This window comes from Gambusia affinis, linkage group LG19 (assembly GCF_019740435.1).
Source record: "Gambusia affinis linkage group LG19, SWU_Gaff_1.0, whole genome shotgun sequence".
NCBI classification, from domain to species: domain Eukaryota; kingdom Metazoa; phylum Chordata; class Actinopteri; order Cyprinodontiformes; family Poeciliidae; genus Gambusia; species Gambusia affinis.
The window spans coordinates 10,168,958-10,191,356 of record NC_057886.1 but is presented as its reverse complement, the minus strand read 5'-3'; the positions used below and the strand labels follow the sequence as shown (position 1 = coordinate 10,191,356).

General features: G+C 37.9%; 1 protein-coding gene across 1 annotated transcript in view; it reads right to left on the bottom strand.

The window, feature by feature from the left end:
* Positions 1-22,399, bottom strand: part of LOC122822405 (protein phosphatase 1 regulatory subunit 29) — a 75,821-nt gene that overhangs the window by 40,764 nt on the left and 12,658 nt on the right. The window contains exon 3 of the mRNA XM_044101048.1: positions 8,041-8,267. The gene's annotated coding sequence lies outside the window, so the exon portion shown is untranslated. The remainder of the gene's footprint in view (positions 1-8,040; positions 8,268-22,399) is intronic.

The window sequence follows — 22,399 nt, the reverse complement described above, 5'->3', positions numbered from 1 at the left end:
TAACAAATGAGTTAAATGGCATCCTGTTACAATGTGGCATTCTCCTCGGCATTCCGGCATCCATACAAATGTTACTTTGACACTTGCCACCCACCCACCAAATCATTTTTGGAGACCAATTACAATCTTCCTATTGTCAACAGCATTCACCTATAGTAGCATCCCCCCTCAGCAGGACACCAATTTGCCCACAGAAACTGCTGGCATGTTCAGCCAACTTCAAATCCCTCCGGTCAGCTTGATGGGATGTGACGGCCCCTGTGAGAAGCCACCAAGAAAACCACCAAGAAAACCACTGAGACTTCTGCCAAAAAATGCTCAAGCCCCAGAGACACCCACCTATGGTTCCATCAATTCACAATTTCATTTCGGATGATTTTCATCCAGGAAGAGTTAAATTAGTGAAGCACAGATGGCAACATTTGGACCTGGTCAACCCAATCAATGTAAATTTTTTCTTTGCAACTCCACACTGTTAGGCACATATTAAAAGATTTAGATCAAAATCACATGTTTCAGTTGAACTTGCACAGCACATTCAAACAAGGTACCAGAGTGTTACTTTGCCTTGAAAAGATTTAATTGTGCCACACAAAAATTTTTATCTCCACTGTAAACCGGTACGTCCGATTTGAATGACTTCCAGTTTTAATCACTAAAACTAAAAGTTTGATTTATGTACAGCCGTCCTCAGTACTAAACAGGCAACAGATCTTGCTGTAATCTGTTTGAGTAAATGCTATTCAACTTCAAATGATTTCATAGCAAGTTGTTTGGGGTTAAAATGGGACATGAAAATAGACATCCCACATCTTGTAGCTTGAATATAACATTAAAAAAAATTAAGAAACACCTGAACAAACTTGCAATTCAACATCAGCAAGTAACTCATAGAAACCTTAACTGAACTTGCATTTTAATTACAAAATATTTGATTAATTAACCAAAGAATAATTCAAATTACTTGGATATCAGGTTTAAACTGTTACATGATTCACAGGACAAGGGAGTGAAGTAAAGGGAGGGATAGCAACACACACTGTTTCAGAAGAAGAAAAGTGGGAACAGATATAGTCGATGGGGACGTCTCAGTTTGATCTGCTTGGGATGCCAAGCAAGGCATTTTGAAATGATCCCCGATGAAACCTAGCAGCTAATAATTACTACTGATCTACTGTCTTCACGTTTATGTCATCCACAGGCACAGAAATCTCCCTTGAGCACATTTTACATTTTACTTTGGTTTTCTGAGCCAGTTAATGTGTCATAAAACAAGAAAACAGTTTTGTCTGTTTGCACACAATTAACTGAACCTGAGAGGCTAACGGCTCCTAGCCTAGCACTTTAGCAAACTGCTGCGCATGATAAAATACCGTCAGAAATTTCTCCAGGGGCAGATGATGAACCTGTCTTAGTTGACTGGTTGTCAGAACATTACCAAAGTTTTATTGACCTAGTTACCCTATTTTGTGTCAGCAGCCCTGGCTAGAGCAAAATATCTCTAGTTAAAAAAAACAGATAGTATTGGGAACTTGTGCTCATTCCTAATCATTAATTTTATGACATATAAGTTCATAAAATTAATGCAGACCTTGTAAAACTGATGAAACACAGTGTTGTTTTACACCATTTTTATGGCATTGTTTTTATTGAAACATTGATCAGTGACAGTACTATAAAACGCATCTACTTAAGTGCCCCTGATTGGTAAGTGAACAAAATAAATCCTGATCAAGACCTCTGAGAAACAGCTATTACAATAACATCAATTAAGAGACGACTTTCTGTTTTTATTGTCTTAACAATGTCATTAGATCTTAACTAGGTATGACAATGCAGTCATCTTTATTCTTTTATTTACGTAAACAGAAAATAAAATAAACCGTAGAGAAAAGCAAATTAAAATAGAAAAACACCTTGAAGTGCAGACGTGAAAACAAAAACTCATTAAGTGATGATACACCATTCATGAAAGTTTGCAGGCTAATTTTACGCTTCATTCCTCCCATCATTCAAAGGCAACATCTACAAAATAAAACAAAACTCAAGACGGCGCTGAACACAGCCACACACACACCCACACACATTCTAGAACAACACCATCTTTCAATATTCTTTCTTTGCTGTGGTTATATGTACACAGAAATACATGTGTGGTTTATGAACTTTTCACCCGTCATTTTTTGGGGTCTCTTCATTTGGTCCAATCTGTTTAACTTCAGCAGTGCAGGATGCCACCTATAGATGTGTTTAGGGTGTAGGCGTGAGTGTGTGGGTGAAAGCCAAGCCACTCAAGCAAAGTACACACAGTATGAATCCACCATTAATCTTTAAAGCTCTTACAAAGAAGCAGAGCTCACTCTTATTTGGTAATAATTATGTATATGTGACAAAGCACAATTATATATATATATATATATATATATATATATATATATATATATATATATAGGACGGCACTTAAAATAATAACTGTGCTGTACAAGGATTTATGCATCACTGTGTCCCTGCACCACAGCTCCCTCCGGCTGTTACTGTTACAATCTTGTCATGACTGGCATTCACATCGCTGGCAATCACAGTTTCGTTTTGCTGCACATGCGAAAGACAAGAGCTCCAAAAGCCAGACGTCAATAAAAGTTCATATGGTTTTGGGGAAATTCAGCGCTTTCAGCTTCCGGACTTTCTTTCCTCTGCATAATTTTTGTCCCATTTGGCAAAAACTTCCTCAAAGCAGAATAGCGGGAACTGCTTCCATGCCTGGAACAGCTCATGGTTAGAGAAAACACAACTGGAAACAAAATGTCAGACTTGTTCACATTGCTCCGATATCTCCACTGGCACGTTCCAGCTTTGTGGATAAACCCTTGGGGAATCCACGTCACTTGCCAAGTTCCTAGACATCATTAGACGGATTTCAAGCTGAACGCGATACATGGCCTGGGCTGGCAGGCACCATCAGCAGACATTTACTCTGCAAGGGCTAGTTCCATCTGTACACATTACGGTTTTTGAAAAGTCTAAGAACAACATTAGTCTTCGTTTGTCTCTCATTTTGATTTTTGTCACTAAGGAACAATGAGAGAAATTTCTATTCCATCTTTCTTCCTCATATTTAGGGATATCAGAGTAAGTGGGGGGGGGGCAGAATACAAGTGCACAACACAGTGCATAACCTGGATTTCAACATAAAAAGAAATGATAATAAAAAAAGTGAATATCTCTCCTTCTTCTTCTCACCTATGCACTACTACGTGTTTGTTCCTGGCATAAAATCCTTGAAACAACTTTGCTACTCTCTATATGAAAGTGTTTTGCCCATTGATTATACTATTTGGGTCGGATATAAGATAAGCCGTACATCTATAAAAGCCCTTTGAGAGTTTTCTTTTATCTACTTCCTTTTCAAATCCCACAAAACCCTTTTTTTTCTTCTGGCTGTTCAAACACATAAAACTAAATCCACCTGAAAAGCACGGTCAATACCAACTAATATAAAAGAATTGTAAAATAAAGTGGGGAAAAAATAAATAAATAAAAGCCAGAAGCTCTTTCTCTTCATCTTAGGCCTTGTGTGGCTAAGGCCACTGAGGTTTATTGTTTTGTTTTGTTTTTGAGGTTTTGACTATATACACCAAGCAGAAAATTGCTGACGAGATGCCAATCATTTGATGGCCATTTGGCTGAAACGTTTAATGTGTTTCTAAATATAAGCACCTAACCCAATGAGGAAAAACACTTAACATCCTATAATGTCATCAGTAATTATGCATCTGCTCTTTCAATGAAACCATGCTGGGTCTGAATGTCTCTTTAACATAAATGACGATGGGTTTTGTGCATAATGCTGATAACACTACATTTCTATGATACTGCTGGAACTCTATAACAAGAAATTTATTCATGATTGATAATCAAACTTTTTAAGTCACAAAATTACTGGCCTACCTGCCGTCCTTTCAGCTAACAATGTGCAAAAATGAAAACACACCTTTAACTTCAGGCGAAATTGTCTACATCGTAGTGGCTCTGGTATTCATGAAAGGATTTCTGTTGAGCAGGGAAATACGAGCTGCTTCAGTGATTTCAGGATTTCCCTGGAACGAGGCAGCACTACAGGCTCCCACTGAGAAGCTGCAGCTCATGCTGACTGGTGGTGCATGCAAGGACACTATTCATGCCAGGAGAGTGTATTTTGAAATGGATGTTCGCCACAAACAGTCTTTGCTTAAACCCCTGGTCTACACAGAAGAGTAGAGGATGTTACGAGGTAACATCCACCCGTCCATCCATCTTTTATACCTGCTCAGTGCTGTTCAGGGTCGCAGGTGAACTGAGGCATGCCTCCAGCAGCCAAGGGTGATGACAGCAGGCCGACTGTGCGCACATGGCTGTTTATTGGGTGTGTCTCTGTTTTGGACTGTGATGGACTGGCAATCTGTCCAGAATGTTACACCCTTTAGCCAGTCCCCCTTGCGGCCCTGCATTTAACTATACCATCCATCCACTATATCTGGATGGATGGATGGATGGATGGATGGATAGCTAAATGTTTTTTGGATACTTTAGTTTAAAAGATGTAATTAATTGTAGCTAGATCATGTGCCACTTTAAAAAAAAAGGTGCTTGCTGCTTTTTCTGTCATCAGCACCTTTGCAATTTTAGTGTCGAGGAGTGGTACATGTCGGCTGGACGTTAGGTAGCATAAGAGGAGGTGGTTAGAATCAAAAGAAGAGTATTAGTTGTTTTTTTTCCTTAATGTGAAGTTTGGACAATTTTCTTTGTTTCATTAAATCAAAAATCTGCTGTGCAACTTGTCTCTTACACACGGCTCTGATATAATCTTTAGCTCTCTGAGACAATCACCTGAAAGAGCTCTCCTTTTCCAGAAATCTTTGAATTACTTTTAAATTCATAAACACTCTTTCCAAAATCTGGTACATTTATTCATTACACTGATACCTACATGTTTGCGAAAAAGCAAGCACACATATTCTAGTTTAACCCACACTTTAGAACAACAGTGGTGCTTTACATGAAAGGGAACGTTTTGGTTCCCTTGCGCATCTCGTGATTTAAGAGCAGAATTTATTTTCAGCTGCTAAAAGCAACTCTTCTCGCCCACTGTTCGACATCTAAAAGCCTTGATTTAAAATGTAGCACAGATTAGGTTCGACCAGCATTGTTGAATTCCTTTTTTTTTTTTTTACAAAGGAGCTTAGACAGTGACTTCCCTGGACTCACTTTAAAAGCTACAGCCAACATCACTTGGGGGGGGGGGGGGGGCAAAAAAAGTGTTTATGCAATATTTGTTGCACATTTTATTCTTATCTTGTCCTTTTACCTTTGTTGTATTTTTTGTGAAAACGTTCTCAGCCAAAGCCCAGAAAAAAAAGTGTTGTAACTCATGTTAATGCCTCTGCAGCAAATGCTGACCCAAATGCTGTTTGTTATTCTGCTTCACCAACAACATGAATTTTGCTGGCATTAAGGGAATAAACCTGTTTAAGACGTCAGTTTGCCACAGTTATTCTCGCTGATAACCTCAGAGTTTGCATTAACAAACAACCAGAAATCTGTTCAACTCCTTTTGTGAGCATGGGTTGCTGCTGAACCCATCGCAAGGAAGAAGTACTGCCGCTGTTGTTTCAATGACACAATCGCAGAGGGAAAAATATTTAATATTTTCAAAGCAGGAACACTGAACTGAGAGAGTAACCTTGAGAAAACAAAGTAAGGTTTCTCACAATAACCTTTTAAGGATGCATTTGAGCTATTCTTTTTTATTTATTTTTTTTATTTTCCAGAGGGGTATGATTGACTCTGTACAACGTCAGTGACTTTAAAAATAAGAACTGGGTGAACAAGGTTCAATTCATTGAAGATTTTTTTTTTTAAATGCTCAACAAAACAACACTAATATTTAGATTTGAAAATTCTTCAAAGCATTCAAGACAGAAAAGTATTACAAACAAAACAAAAAAACACACATGGCGCTTCTTCAGAACATTTAGTTTATGATGATTTTGGAGAAATTGGTAAAAAAAATAAAAATAAAATAAAAATAAAAAAGCTTAAATTTCCTTGCTTTCATTATTCATTTAAATAGATCTCATCACTTAGATCTTTGGTCTGAATTGAATAAGTCCCTGCTCTATTAATTAACAGAACTACAGCTCCCACTATATGTTTAGGGCCAAAACCCCAAGGAGGGACTTGAGGGTTGTTTAGTGGCTCACAATCCTTTCTATGCAGGACTAAAAACCACGGCCACGCCAATAACCTCCCATAAAGCCAGAGCAAATGTGGTATTAAAGTCTACGTCTCCTGACACTTCCACTGCAGTCATGGCTGCTGAACACAAGGAGAGACTCTGTGTTGAGATAAACAGTTCAGAGGAGGTTATCTCCTGCAGGTCGCATATGAGCTTTGTTCTCAGGACACAGTTCAAGTTTTAATATGCACCAAGCAGCTAAGAAAATAAAACATTAATGCCGACCTTGGGGTCAGTTTGTGTGCACACGCTGTCTGATCTCAGGCGTTTGTTTTACGGAAGCATCTGGGATGACGCTCGGCAACAGAGCTGCATTAGATGGCCACCAGAGAAACGGAACAAATGGGTTTTAGTGTTATCTCCTTGGATGTGAACACACCCTTCTTGAATTTGCCTTTCCAAATATTAATTCACGTCCACACTTAAAAGAAGTACAGCTTTACACCAAATTTGTTTAAACTTACACATTCAATGCAGTTTCTTTCAAAGATCAATTGAGTTTTGATTAAGAGGGATTCAATTTTGAATTTTTTTTTTTTTTTTGCACTTCTGTCAGGAACTCTGACTCTCTTCCTGACACTAGCAATTAACATAATGACCAGTAATGAGCACCATAAGCTGGCGTGCTCACAAGTCGGAATAAATCTGGATGGATTGCATGCTGCAGTGTTAGATTCTCTTAGAGCTAGATTCTCCGCCATCACAGTAGGCGTTAAGAGATCGGAGAAAGAATAATTACAACAATTACTGCTTTTACTTTATCTCTGCCTGGCACATACGCAGTGCACTCACATATGTGCACAAAGAATATAATAGCAAGGGGTAGGTCGAATACTGTCGGCACTAATCACAGTGGTGCCAGTAAAAGAGGTGCAATAAATGCAGGAACTGTGGCAAAATATATGTTTAAGGAGACACTAACGAATGCTGCACCTCATGCCAAATCCGTCATAGATGCAAAGGGACGCTCACGCTCCCGTACGCACAGCAAGACAATGTGTGTGTGTGCGATTCTGACTATCATACAAAGACACAGGACTATATACATGCTGGCAAGGAACTTGAAGAAGAATCAGAGGCCATATGTGTGAAAGTTTAGTTGGATCTAATCTTATTTTAAGATCATGCCATGTTACTTTTAAAGCATTTCAAACAAGAGGCTAAGTGTGGTGAATTCATCTTTAGTGAGGATAGAGAGGCAACCTTTATATTGGATTTTCTGGAAAAAAAAAAAAAAAGAAAGATTGATAACCTTTCTTGTAGCATGATAATCTTGCACTGACACAAAAAACAGCCCTAAATTATAATTTTTACTGATTTACAAAGTCAATCACAAAGCAACATTTTTTTCTTCAAACAGAAATCTTTGCTTCTTCATTTGGCACTCATAAAAAGAATAATAACACAACTTAAACGAATGGCTAAGAAAACAGCTCATTGTCTAAACTTGACCATCTCAACAGTCAGACCAACAATTAAAAAGTTTCAAATAAAAAGACTGATGAAGACCCAAGTTCATCTTCCCAAAACACACTTTTCTGTCTTGCCATAACACACACAAACACTTGCTATTTTTTTGGTGTGACGTTGGGTTTTCGGGTGTGAAATCCAAATTTATTTTTAAGGCCTTTTACACGTCTTTACCAGGAGTTCATTTATGGGGAGCCATTTAAAACTTTTATCAATGTTTTGCGTTCATGTAAAAGAAAAATATACTTAAGAAAACATCTTTGTCAGCTAAAGAAAATAAAAAAATATACCCCTACCTGTTTTATATTTTCGGTGTCTCTTCCCACTCCAAAGTGTCGTTTTCACAGCACTCCCTGGATTTACTGCTGTGTATCCTTTCTGGGGAAACCCAGGGAGGCAGATTTTCCAACGTTTGGCACGTTGGCTTGCACTGGAAAGTTTTTGCGAGTTGCTTCACTGTTCTTGGACTTTCTACGGCCCCTCTGTGGTTGTGCTGTGTGGCTCACATGAGAGACATCTCAGCCTGGAAGTAAAATAAAATGCAGATATACATATAAAAAAAGAGTGCCATTTCATAAATTTTTAATTTCTGGTAATATTGGAATACAACAAGAGACTGCAGAAGTCATAAATTCTTCAGAACACCTTTCACATCTCCTGCTGTGCAGTTCCCTCAGATTGGACCTTGGTATTGCTATTAATTGTGTTAGTACTTGAACGAAAATATTTTGTGTTTGTGTAAAATCTCCAAATACATTCTTTTATTTTATTTTTTTACAAAGGGTGATATTGCAACAAAACTTCAGAGTTCTAATTGAACTAAATGTATTGCAGTGCAACTACATATATATTACACGGGAGTAAACACGTAAATATTTAGAGTAGAGCGAACATTAAAATTTAATGTGAAACAAAACTGCAAGACAGTTTAAGAGCACTGACCAACTTAAAAGGATGCCGAATTCTTTCGCCCTCCAAGGACGTCCTGAAAAGTGCATTATACAGTCCATATAAAGTCTATTTAATGTCCCGTTTCTTTCTCTATTAGCTCTTACTCTTTGCCTTCCCTACTACTTTTTACACCCTTCTGCCAGCGTAGGGGGCAGGAAAGTAGGATAAGAATAATGATGACAATTACAGCTGATGATGCATCAGACGGGTACACAGTGGCAGATAGCTCCACTGACAGTGGTACTGTATAAAATGAGGCGCTACCCATCTTCTGTTTCAATCACAGAGCAGAAGACCTGTCTCAAAACACCTCCAGCCATCAGCACACAGCACATTTGCTGTCTATGAACAATTCCTGCAAATAACTGTCAGAGAAAGTGGCACACACAGTCCACTACTTTGTCAGTCTATCTCTGTGGGGCTCGCTCTTTCAGTTCTTCCTCTCTGGAACGGTCTCTTGCTGTCTTTTTCCCTTTCCCATCAGCACCTTTACCCACTCTGTGGTGCACATATACACACAGTCTAAATCAGTTAGGAGTAGCCTGACCAGCTACCCTAAAGGGACTCAAGCATGAAGTCTCAATTTTAGCAATAATTTCAAGTACGATCATCGTGCCTTTTTATGCGGCGAATGTACCGTCATGGCCAAAGTTTCTTTTTAAGTAACAGAGACACATGCTGTTTTGTACATATATTATATTTGCTGGAGTAAACTGAAGAAAAATGTAATTAAAATGTATAAAGAAAGCATGTTTTCATACTGCCAACCCCAGTTTCTCACCACTTCTAAGCTTTTTCACACATGCGGAGTATAAACTTCCAGGTCAAGTCCTGACTGAAGGTGACCTGTTCTTGACTAATTAGTGCTCAGTGTTGATCTTAATTTGTTGGCTCCTTTTTATCAACCTGCTTCTCATGAGAGTTTTCTAATCTTTAAGTGGGTTAATTTTTGAGCCACTTTGTCATTACTGTTGCATCACATCACAGTGCTTCATAAGAACAAACAATATCTGGAATCAGAGGCTGGATTGTTGGACATTCTGTTCTCATTTGTTCTTTATGGCAGTATTTGGATGAGTTGTATCAAGCACATCTTCCTTGAATTAAAAAAAACATAACATTCTTTTGCAAACACCAAGTAAAGGAAAACATAATTATATCTCTGCATCATTTTAAGTGATGCCAATTAGACTTTTATGAATCTCACAGGAGTTGCAAGACAAAAGTGCTTGAAAATATTTTGAAAGTACAGCAGTCAATGGGAGCATGTAAGTCCAGTGGAAAATAAGAGGGTGTTCAAAAAAAAATTTCACCACAGTTGCAAATCATTAAGCTCAATTATGAGTTCAATTGTTTTTTGGCACACCCAGTGCCAAGTAGCAATTCACAAACAATGGTTTGTACATTGTAGTACTCTTGAATTTTATGATCCAGCAGTATGAAGGTCTTTCTTTTTCTTGCATTCAGCAATATATTTTAAGTATTTTATCTCTTCTCAATTATGTGGTCAATAATAGATGGACACCATTTTGGTCTTCTTCCTCAAGCTTTCACTGAGGTCTTTAAATAACCAAATGCTGTGTAGATCAGATACAAGAATATTTACTTAACCATGATGTCATTACTTATGCAACTTCAGTCAGACACATACTGCATCAAGAGACTGGGACATTGCCCACCATTACCATATCTGCCAAGAGGATTATCTTTGTTTGCCCTGGACAGACTTCCAGGATTTTTTCAGTTTTTTGCCAGATGAACAGCAACTAAGAAGTGTAAAACTTCTAATGCCAAACCAGCCTTGGATCTGGATGCCATGATTTACTTTTGTGACACCTCAGTCACGGACTGCTTTTGTTGCCTACATTTCCTGAGTCGACACATACGTATCATCTTGTCTCTGGTCTTGTTCTTCCTCTCCCACCTATAATCACATCACGGGGGAAACAGCTGCTGACACAATGAGGAGGTTTGAAATGAATCAGTCATGAACGCACACAGAAACAAACAGCCTTCTCTAATGGTTGGGTTACACTAATGGGCTATGCTATCTAGATTTGTAGTTTAAGTAGACACAGGAAGGCCATAGACCTCCTAATGGCAGAAAATGGTACAAGAGAGGAAATAAAAATTCAAGTAAATTATATATACGAGAAGAAAAAAAGCCTATTTTTGCTTGGAATTATTTCTAGTGTTATTTACTTCTAGATGTTGTGAGCAGTAAAATAATACATGCCAAGAGGGAAATTAACCATGAAGAGTGTTTTCCCCAGTTATAGCAAGTGATATGCCGTGCCTTCATTTGACCAGCTACCACTTAGTTTGGTTATTAAAGGTGCAATTATTCTACCAGTCACTACTTTGATTTTAAGGAATACATACATACATACATACATACATACATACATACATACATACATAGTTTAACCATTTGGTGTAATATTAGACCATAAATTAAAATACATAAAAATTTATAAAATCTTGAAATTGACTGAACAAAAGAAACCTGCTTTGAATGTGTTACACTTCTTGAAACTAGCTCATTTATGCTTTACTGAAAATGACAGAGTAAATGGTTGGCCTTGAATAAAATTAGAAAATGTTTTTAAAAACACTCTTGCTCAATTATTACACTATCTGTCAGGTTCCAGGTTTTTCTGTGGATTTATTTCAGTTTCCTGTGTGTCTGAGTCTCTGTGTTGTCCTGTCTCCCCTTGATTAGTTCCCAGGTGTGTCTTGTTCCCTGATTACCCTCTGTGTATTTAGTGTCACCTGTGTCTCTGTGTCCTTGTCGGGTCCTACGTCTTCATACGTCTGGTTTCGTCTCCCTACGTTTGTTGTATTTGTGCTGCCCAGTTGCTACCGGTTTTGAGCCCTGGTTTTTGCTCTGCCGTGCTGCCTGTTTTTTTTGTGGACATTTTCATCATTAAGCTTCATTTTTCACTACGCCCTGGGTTTCCGTTTGCTGCCTCACCACCTCTCCACCACGCTTTATGACACTATCTGTATGTGACCATTTGTGTTTCAAGGCTGTAAATAAAGGAACTAAATGAAAAATGGCATAAGGGCTAAGATTTGCAGTCTGTAAAGAATACATATGTGAATCAGAATAAAAGAGATGTTATATTATCTCTGGAGGTACATGGACAAAATGTGCTATTTTTTTTAAAGAAACTCAAGTTTGTTTATGCAAATTTGCAATGAATAGTTTGGTGACAATGCCAGCGGTTGAAAAGTAACAAGGATGTTAGATTTAAGTTTTCACAAACACACAAAAAAAAACTGTTTATATAAGAAGTTTAAGCAAAAGATAAAAAAGTGTTTTCACTTAATTTTTAGACAATATAATCCTTTTAGTTCAAGATGAAAATTTCCAAGAACCACTTTTATTTTCTTATTTTAATGTGCATCTCCTAAGCAAGCACATTTCATGAAATCGTGCACTACGCCTCATTCTAGGTTGCTGTGTAAAACTACAGCTGGAGTTTCATCCTGAAAATGGAACAGCCTGCTTTTTCTTCTCCAAAACCTGTTTCTATGTTTGTTTCTGGATCATTATCTTGTCACAACATGCAGTTACATTCAGGTTTCAACTTTCCTTGTTGTGTCACAGTTCTTCCCTACGCAGTCATCAGTTGTGAGTTATCTGGACAAAGACCTTACAGGCTCAATTAGATGTTACCATTACTTTGATCCATACTGTTGTTTGAGTAGCCATCAAAGTGTCAACTTCAGCTTATAAGACATTTATTATATCAAAAGCAACTCCTCCAGGTAGTGTCTCAAAAATACTAGGGCTGTGATGAAAATGTGAACTTTGCGAAAACAAGTCATTAAAGTAAATTAGTGTTACTGTGAAACAGAGTTATCTTCTACCAAAATGCTGTCTGTCCTCATCTTATAACCATTTTGATCTGCCTTTCCTTTAAGGTGTGTGTGACCTTAATGCTGGTAGAAATAAAATCTGCCGCAGAGACTGTGTTGAGCTTTAGGCAAGTAACATTAAAAAAAACTTTAGAGAAAGAAAAAGGAGGACAAGAAGTAATGCCAAGGCAGGAGACAGATGACAAAAAACCTTGGCATAAAAAAAACTGTTGTTGACCTATTTTATTTTTATGGTTCATCACAGGCTCAGTAGGAAAAGTTTCAAAATGCTCAGATGAGAAAGTGAGGTGTTATTTCAACCATCAAATCTTTTTCTAACATTATTTAAAACTACTCTCTCACCCATCCCTGTCCTCCTGGGCAAGAAGGGTGGCTCTTTATTTCAAGCTTGGGTCCTCTACCACCGGCCATCTTCCTAATGTATTCTTGGAGCTTGGATCTTGGATGTTGGTCTCATTCTTCACCCGTTGGTTCACTTGTGCCAAGAGGTGCTCATGAAGAGACTTCATATTCTTGAGCCTGTAGGCATGGACCATGTCCAGCTGTCCAGCTCTTCCTACTCACAAACTCTTTGTTGGATGTCAGCCATTGTGATGTTCACTGGACTTTGTACAGGGAGATTAGTGTGCTAGGCTTCCAGGTCTATTGTCCACTGTCCATCATTGCTATGTGATGCTTATTTCCAGTATTGTTCACTCCTTCCTGGGTTACTTTGTGCGTTATTACCCAGCCACGATTTGATGTAGGACGACTTGTTTATTTGTCTGACTTATATCTCTTCAGCCTGGCAGCCAAAGCTTGGAGTCCGTGGCAGTTCCCAGGGCCTCAGGTATGGGCATCTTTTTGTAATTTTGGGGTATTCCTTTTCTAGATGCAAGTTTCTGGAGATCTGACAATTGGCTGACTTCTTTCTGTGTTGCCCCACTTTTGGCTTTCAACGTTCTTCTTCTTCATGGTGGACACTTTCCATCGTGGCTGCTCCTACCAGTATCTTTGCCAAGCATCACTAATGCTGTACTGTATGTCAGCTCACTGGTTTCTTAGTAATGAATTGGAGATACTTCATTCAACTTCCCTGTCAGGTCAGTTGCTCTCACATTTATTGGTGTTTCACCCTAGCTGTGAAAGCAACTGCTACAGACTGGATATCTAAGCATGCATCAGTCTTTATGTAAGGTATGTTCCCACCAAATAAACCGTACATATACTAAGTCAGTTGGTGTTAATGCTCTACTTATACATATGCCTCATACCAGATTACAAAGGAGCAATTAAATAGAGTGCATTAGATGGAAATGTTGCTCCTTGTGGTGAACGTGACCTACTGAAAGACAGTTATGGTCTAAAACTGATGTATTTTTTTCTTGTAGACCATAACTGTCTTGTAAAAGTTCTGGATCAGGGAGTCATGCACAGCCCAAGAGAGAAATCTCATTCTCCTGGAGGAAATCTTTTGTCAAATGAGCGTAGTAAACTGCATCGTTGCAACCACAGGGGAACTCTGTCAGTCAAGGCAGTTGTCTGATGCAAAATCTCCGCATTGCTAGCCGGGGTTTGACATACCACAACAACCTGAAGCTACATTGTTCCATTAATGGAAAGCACTCCACAGATTATGACGGAGCCTGCTTCAAATGTAGAAAACATTTGCCTTGGGATATTTTAATCATGCCAGTAACATTGGAAGTGATAGTGAGGCCCAGACTAAACTTTTCCACCAGGAAATACACTTTCTTCATTATTTGCTGTGTTTGATTGGCTTTCTCTCACATTTTTACATAATATTGACACAATCTGTGTTTCAAACTGTAATTAAAAACTTAGGGGGTTGTGTAAGTTTTTGGCAACAAATAAAGTCGTCGGTTTTTTTGTGGGAAATGGACGTGTAAATCCTTTCTGATCTTAAACTTCAAAAGGGTTGTAAAAATATCACTGAATAAATCTGATCAAAGCCAAATTTGTGTTAGTCTTGAAAATAACTGAATTGCAATCTGAGGGCGAAATGGGACTCTCGACATCTCTGCTGAAGAGTGAATACATTGTTTATGCTAAAAATATTAGCAAAACGAATATCTTCTTATAGTTGGGAATTATTGCAAACTTATATCACTCTTCAGTCAATGTGTACAAAAAATATTCCTACTTAATTTTGAATCTTTTTCTGTTTTCAAATCTTTACATTCAAACTGTAGAGCAACATAAGCGGTCAGTCTCACACACTTTCATTCCCTGTGTATGCATGCATGACTGTGTCTGTGTGAGATTGTGTGCTTAACCCAAGTTTACACACTTTATTTCTGTTGGCTTGAGTTTCTATGCCGTCAGACCAAGTGATGACATAGCAAAGTGGTAGAAAATGAAAAAGAAGAACAATAAACTCCCCTTGGCTTGTTTTAACTGAGAATGTACCACAATCAATATTATTATTGACAAAAGGAAGAGGTACTATTTGTTTGTATATTGATTATTTCAAGCCAGTAGCTCATTTCAAGATTTTTGTTTTTATACCACAGACTTTCAGCCAAGAAACCTGACTAAGCCTAGAGAAGTCTTCACAGCAAAAGCTCTTTTTGTTTCTTTTCCTCTCATAAGGAAAGCACAACACTTCCACATATGCATACTGTCACAATTTTGTCATATTAATAAATCAATGGAAGTAGTGAAAGCTGTCAGAGGTAATCTAATCTGTAATCCTCTGGCATAAACTGTAATTATTATGCCCAGGCTAAAACACAGATGATTTCTCCAAACACAGCTTGGAAATACTGCTCACTTCCAGTAAAGCAAATACGTCCAGGATCACATTCTTTATGGATCACTGTCTGCAATTTTTAATTTTAACGTAATTATGTTGGTGAAAGTAGCTATTGTCGCTAAATTAGCCAAGGACTGTAATATTTTAACCCTCTATATTGTTTTGCTTTGTATCTGAATTGGGAATGCCTCTCTGTCATTTGAAAACTTATGATTGAGCATAATTTCCCACATTATGCTCCTAGTTTCCTTAAGGGAAATATGATTGTGTGACGTTGATTTGTAATATCTAACTTCAGGAGGTGGTTCAGTCATTATGGTTTAATAAGATGTCATCATTCATAATTGTCTCCTGGCCCAAATGAACTACAGTTGATGCAGATATGATGCAATAAAACATCTTCATAAAACAATAAGCAAAATATATGTGGGATTTGGGAATTTTTATGTATATTTACCCAGAGAGTTTTTAACAAGGAAACCCACCAGCATGTATTCACCGTAGTAAACCAGATATACAGTAATCTCTCTCAGTGCAAAAGTGCAGATGCAGAAAAGCTAAGAGGGCTAAAATATTTATGTCGGGCATTTTCACCATCACTTCTCTCTGAAAAAGAAAGATGGGTAAAAAGAGTAAAAGAAGAGAGCGATGATGTGTATAAAAAGGCATGTCAAAGTAAGAGAGAGACAGAAAGTGAGAGAGAGAGAATGGGAGAGAGAGACAGTGAGAGAGAAATGAGTGTGCAGCACAGATGCCAAATGAATCTAGGGCAGTTCAGAAAAAAAAAAAAACTAAACACAAAGCATTATTCAAAAATCTACTTAGTACGCATGTGCAGCTCTTGGTGTGTGTGTGTGCGTTTATTTCTAAATGTTTGTGTTTATTTTGCTGGAGCATACAGTACGCTAAGCATTCACTTCTCAAAGCAGCATACCAGAGGTTAACCAAGCTGGAACACCACAACTTTCTTTGTATTCATCCTCTTTTAATCCTCATAGCGCTTTCCACATTACTCCCACTCTTCTTACAGCATCCATCCCCTGCCCCACTCTCGCAATCCACTGAGAGAGACTTCATTTCTCCTCATCAACACTGAGTGATTTTGTGTATGTGTGCATGGGCGTGGGTTAACAGGGGTGGGGGGTTGGCACAAACCAAAGATCATGGCAGATGGTGTCCTTACTTAACATATACACCACATGCACACACTTGACACTGAACACACACACTCTTACTCAGAGAAGGATGAGCACATAGAGTATATATTATGCATGGCTCATAACACACACACACACACACACACACACACACACCTGGAGACTTCTGCAAAAGCATCACAGCCTCCACAGAGAATGGCTAAGCTTTGCATGTAATCATGGTTTACGGTTGTCTTTGTATGAATTTGTTACTAATCTTATTGGATCCAATTGTATTTTATTTGTTTACATTCATTACAGTCAATTAGTGATGCAGTTTAGTTGCCAATCATATCTTTACTGGCTGCAGTTACTTAACCCAAAAAAAGATGTAAGAAAAAAAAAACTGTGGCACACGCCTACACAGTTATCTTTGCCTTTTTCAATTTCTCCCTTTCTGATGATGTTTCACATTAATTCTAATAACTTGAAAAAATTTCAGACTACACTGAGCACAAAATATGTGGAGGTCTGTTATGTATTGATGCAAGTACGAGCCTTAAAATGGCAGTCCTACAAGTAATTTATGCATATTGCACGAGATGATTTCAACTATTTCTTGTTCAGAAAATTTGTACGCTTAAAAAAACTGCATCAAAAAGCTTTTCCTCCCCAAAGATCAAACAACAGCTTAATTATTTTTCATTTTCTGTCTCTGGCTATAAACACACACACACACACGCCCGCACGCAAACACACAAATATCTATAGCAACCCGAAGAAGTGCCACGTAGGCTCTGACCTCATCATTTCTAACAGAAAATGTTCGCAAAGAGACATTGGGGACTTATTATATCATACCCTCAGTCAGAGCCTGCAGGTGGATTATGAGATAGTAGAGCGCTGGAGAAGGAAGCAGTGCAGTCGTTTTTAGAGGTAAGTAATGTCTGGTGTATTTGTTTCAGAACAGATCTGACTGGATCCCTGAATGGTTTCAGAAAGTCTGGATGGATGGAAGGTGTACAAGGGAATCCACAGTGTATGCATACACTCTTAAAACCAGATGTGTGCATACATTGTGTAAAGCAATACATGTCCATTTTTTTTTAACCATTACCTGTAACAAATCAGAATAAAATTGTCCTATTTTTGTTTAGCTAGGATTTGAAAAGTGATTTATCACCCTCCATGTAACTTTGGTTAAAGTTAGAATAATGAAAGCGAGAACGTTTTATAAATTCTTTCTACTGTTCTGAGATGTGGTGAGAATTGCGCTAATCAAAACAAAATGGCAAATTAAGATTTTAAAATAGCCAACAGAGTCAAGCAAAACTCAAAAAAGATTAAAGTATCGACTGCTGTCTTATCTCTTCTAACTCATTAAAATGGACAAGGAAAACTTAGCATGGACAGAAACATGGACAGTTTGTTTAGAGTTATCTACAAAGAGAGTTTCATATCTAGAGTGAAACAGGTCTTGTACATTAGCTGAATGGCCACTCAGGTACACTTATGTTATTTATTAGCAACATAAAAAGCCAAATTACAGCTTACATTGCTCTCAATGATAGAGATGTTAGTTTTTGGAGATATTTCCTATGGTCTGATGAAACCATTTGATTATTATGACCAGTGTTGAATTTAGAGAAAAAGGGTAATGAGCATTAGAACTGCATGCCTATGTAAAGTATGGGGGTGACAGAACTGGGTATGTGTTTTACTTCAAAAGGAATGGGTATTTTTCATAAAACAGATATCTTTAGAAAAGAACATTATGCAACACTCAAGTAACACTTTTAAAACATTGTAAAAGAACATAAAAATTGTGCATAAGTGCACAATTTATGCAATTGTGCATAAATTGCATAAATTTATGCATAATTGCATTGGACTGCTATTGCATAAATAGCAGTCCAATAGCAATTGGACACTGCTATTGGAGTGTCCAATAACACTCCAATTATTGGACAATATCCCCAATAACACTGCTAACTTAGTTGCATGGTTGCTTATGTGCTTTGAAGAGCAAAAAATACTTTTTCTTGCATGATGTTCTCCAAATCTGACTTGGTTAAAGCAGTTCTGTCAGGAGGAATAGGACAATATTGTCATAATTAGATGTTTTTAGGTGGACCCAAAGGCAGAGAGGCAGAGGCAGTTTGTAGGTGAAGAAGATTATAAAAAAATTTAAAAAACACACAGAGAACACAAGGAGCCAGAGACAAAACAAAATCAGAAATATAAGTAAAAATTCTAGCAGGAAAATAACAGGAGTTGACGAGGTAAGCCAGTAAGGAGGGACTGGGAATGAGTCGTAAATATACTGGGGAGGTTGATTACTGAACAAGGAACATATGGCTGATTAGAAACGGGCTGCAGGTGTGAGGGGAGAGAGCAGAAGGCAGAGCGGCACAGAGCGCGAAGGACAGCACACACAGGACTAGTAAAAAAAATCTAACACTGAAGAATAACTAGACCAAAGAAACATAATTAACTAGAGTAACAAGAAATACCTAGACATAAGAAATAAACATAATCTGGAATCACTAAGGAAGGACTAAATTAGAGTAAAACAGAAATCAAACTTCAAAAACAACTCAAAACTACCTAGGACATAAATATTCCAACAAAGTATTGTCAAAAGGTTGTGAAAGAATTCCCACACGGTTTGACCAAACTCCTACAGTTGTTAGAAAAAAAATCTCACTCATTATTTTGGCCTTTAGAAAATATAAATAATTTTGGCAGTTTTCACGCAGCAAACAAAAGAGTGATTTTATACCATGAAATGTTTTGATTGTATTTGTACTTATCTAGAGACCTCAACTGGCTCTAATGCCTTTCCTTCAGAATGGATACATGTATATTTTCTTTTATCTACTAAAGGTTTCCAAATTTGTCATCATAAAGAAACTAATGTTCTGCATCAGACATGCATCTCTACATTATCACTCTTACAAAGATCTAAAGACACTACAAAGCGGTTGCACTACATTGCACCACGTTGTTACTGCCATCTGTCAGAAAGCTTTAAGTTTTGAATGCGGTAATTTCAAAGGGTGGGTTTATTCCATTCAAGGACACTTAGTGAAATTTAAAATGACATGTCAAAGCATTTTTTTTTCCTTTTACTCATTTAAATTTTTCATTTTTGTTCATAAATGAGGTTGTATGAAGTATGCTTGAGTTGTCAGTGTCTCCCCTGCAGCAGGCAGCAGATAGTTTATGGTTTGGAAAAGCAGTACATGTTTCTAAGAGTAAAATAAAATGAAAAGCTTCTTGAAATTAATTTTTCTTGGCAGCTGTAAGACACAAGAGGCCATCATCATCTATCTATTCACTTGACACTGTTGCAGCCATAGTTGGATTACTAGATAAGCCAGGCTGTGGCTTTTTGAAATATAGTGCATGTACAAAGATGTGCTTACCAGGTACGCTGGATGTTTGAAAGAAAACATGAAACTAATAGGGTGACCTACATTTATTTCTTTTTGGGTTAATCTGACCACTTTTTGGTACAAGTAAATAATTAAATTTTTTTCATGGACATTCAGTTTAGCATTAAATATTAAGGCAACAGTTAAGTAAAAAATAAAGTACCCCTGTCTGGTCTGACAGACAGATCATTGTGAATTATAGACAATGCAACTATTTATAGACAAATTAGGGTGGAGGTCAGCCATGACTACACCTTCACACACACAGTAAAAAGAGCAGAACATGTCACAAACCCATGTCAGAATTAAATATATACATAATAACTGTTTAGTAATATAACCATGCAAATCATTTCAGACAAATATCCAGCAATAACACATTAGAGGTAACATGACAGACCCATTTCCTGCAAATGGCTTCACTGTACTAAGAGTTTACATCCAGTATATCTCTCTGCAAAGTTTTTTTACATGCATCCTAGACGTTAGGAAGATGTTTCTACTTAAAACAACTACAAGGATGCACACAATGTCACATATTGACATTAACCTTCTCTGGTAAAAAAAAAATGCACACCAAAGAGTGCTACTTACTAAAATCCCTAATATATTTTCAAAGTTTGATTTGTTTTTCAAAATGTCTTTTAAGTACCTGTTTGCTTAAAATCCCAACAAAATCCTGTTTCTCCAAAATGTGGCACATAAGTCGCTTCCTTTATTAGGTAAGATACTGACTTCACATAAGTACCTCACAAAACATCACTTCAGTCAAAACTCATACAGACAGTTATCTATCGTCACACGATGCAGGGTCAATAGATTTGCAATGTACACGTGGCAGTGAAAAACAAAATTTAAACTCAAGCTAGAGTCAAGGAGCTGTAAAACTTTAAACTCAGCAATACTCTGAAAAAAATTGGAAAATTTTCTTTACCAGACCTTCCAACACCATTCTCGCCAATTATTAGTTCACTTGCCAGGTGTGAGACATGCCTAAAGCAGACTATGGGAGTGCATGACATTCATCAGAGCTGTTTCACTAACTTCTCACTAGTCCCTATTCTTTTCCTTTTCACATATGTAACATATGGTTCATACTGTAATATTCTTGTTCCACTTTCTTATCCATTGGATCTATTTTTTTCTCTCCCTCTGAGACAGCTTCTACTTGTCTACAAAGATGTTCTCTTCCCCTGCTACTTCATTCACGCCTGGCAACGGCACAGCTAAAGAGACTGCATCCAGTTTCCTCAAATCATTCAAACATGCTGCAATTCTGAAATCTGTCAACTCTAAAGGTGTCTTCCCATGCCTTTTGTTTTCTTTCCCTGGGGGACTTCCCACAGGTACCTGGCAGTGAGGGACTGTTGGTTGTTGTGAAACACGACGGCCATATTGATTGTGCAGAGGACTGCAACAGCTGGTTGGCTGAAATAGAGCACAGCATGCAGTAGCCAAGAACGTGATGTGGAGGAGTGAGCAAGTGCGGATCTATCCCAAGGGTTATCCCTCTCAGGATCTTTGCATAATCTCCCTTGAAGGATTCTGAGATCGATTTCGAGGGTGTGGCAGAGAAACAGAGGCCAGGAGGGATGAAGCAGGTGGGGAGGCCTAAAGATCTAAGGCTGTCAATTGTGAAACAGCAAGGAGGACCTCCTGAATACCTAATTTATTCACTTGGCCTATTAGAGGTTCTTCTTGCAAGGATTTTCATGGTCTGCATACAGGCACATTATTAGCTGAATTAATATACACAAATAATGCACACAGCTATTTAATGTACAAGATATCTAATAGGTAAGACCCCATGAGATTTATATTGCAGTGAAAAGGCATTCTGAACTTGTAGACATTTTGTTGCAAGTTTTTGCTTCTTTGTTGTTTTGACTGGGCCTTTTCAGCACATGAATATGACTTCCCATAGCTCTGGTGGTATGCTGTAAAGCAGGGGTCTCAAACTCCAGTCCTCGAGGGCCCCAGTCCTGCAACTTTTAGATGTGCCTCTGCTCCACCACACCTGAATAGAATAATTAAGGCTCTGGAGAACTGATCTACACAAGGTGGAGGTAATTAAGCCATTTCCTTCCAGTGTTTTGTACCTGTTGCACATCTAAAAACTGCAGGAGTGCGGCCCTCGAGGACTGGAGTTTGAGACCCCTACTGTAAAGCATATGTTCTGTTTGAAAGTTAAACTTTCATTCCAGTTTCTTATGCTTCCCATAATAAGCATAGTTCTCAAGGATTATCTCCATCCATTACCCACCAACTCTGACCAGCCTTCCTATCCCCTGTGACGTAGCACATTTCTACAGCATGATCCTCCCTCCACCATGTATCTCAGTAGGGATGGCATGTTTAAGGAGATGTGCTGTATTAATTTCTCTCTCTCGTAGGATTTTTCATGTAGGCCAGGATGTTTGGTATTGATCTTATCTAACCAGATCACTTCCTTTCACATGCAGAGTTTCCTACTTGGTTCTTTTTGTAGCAT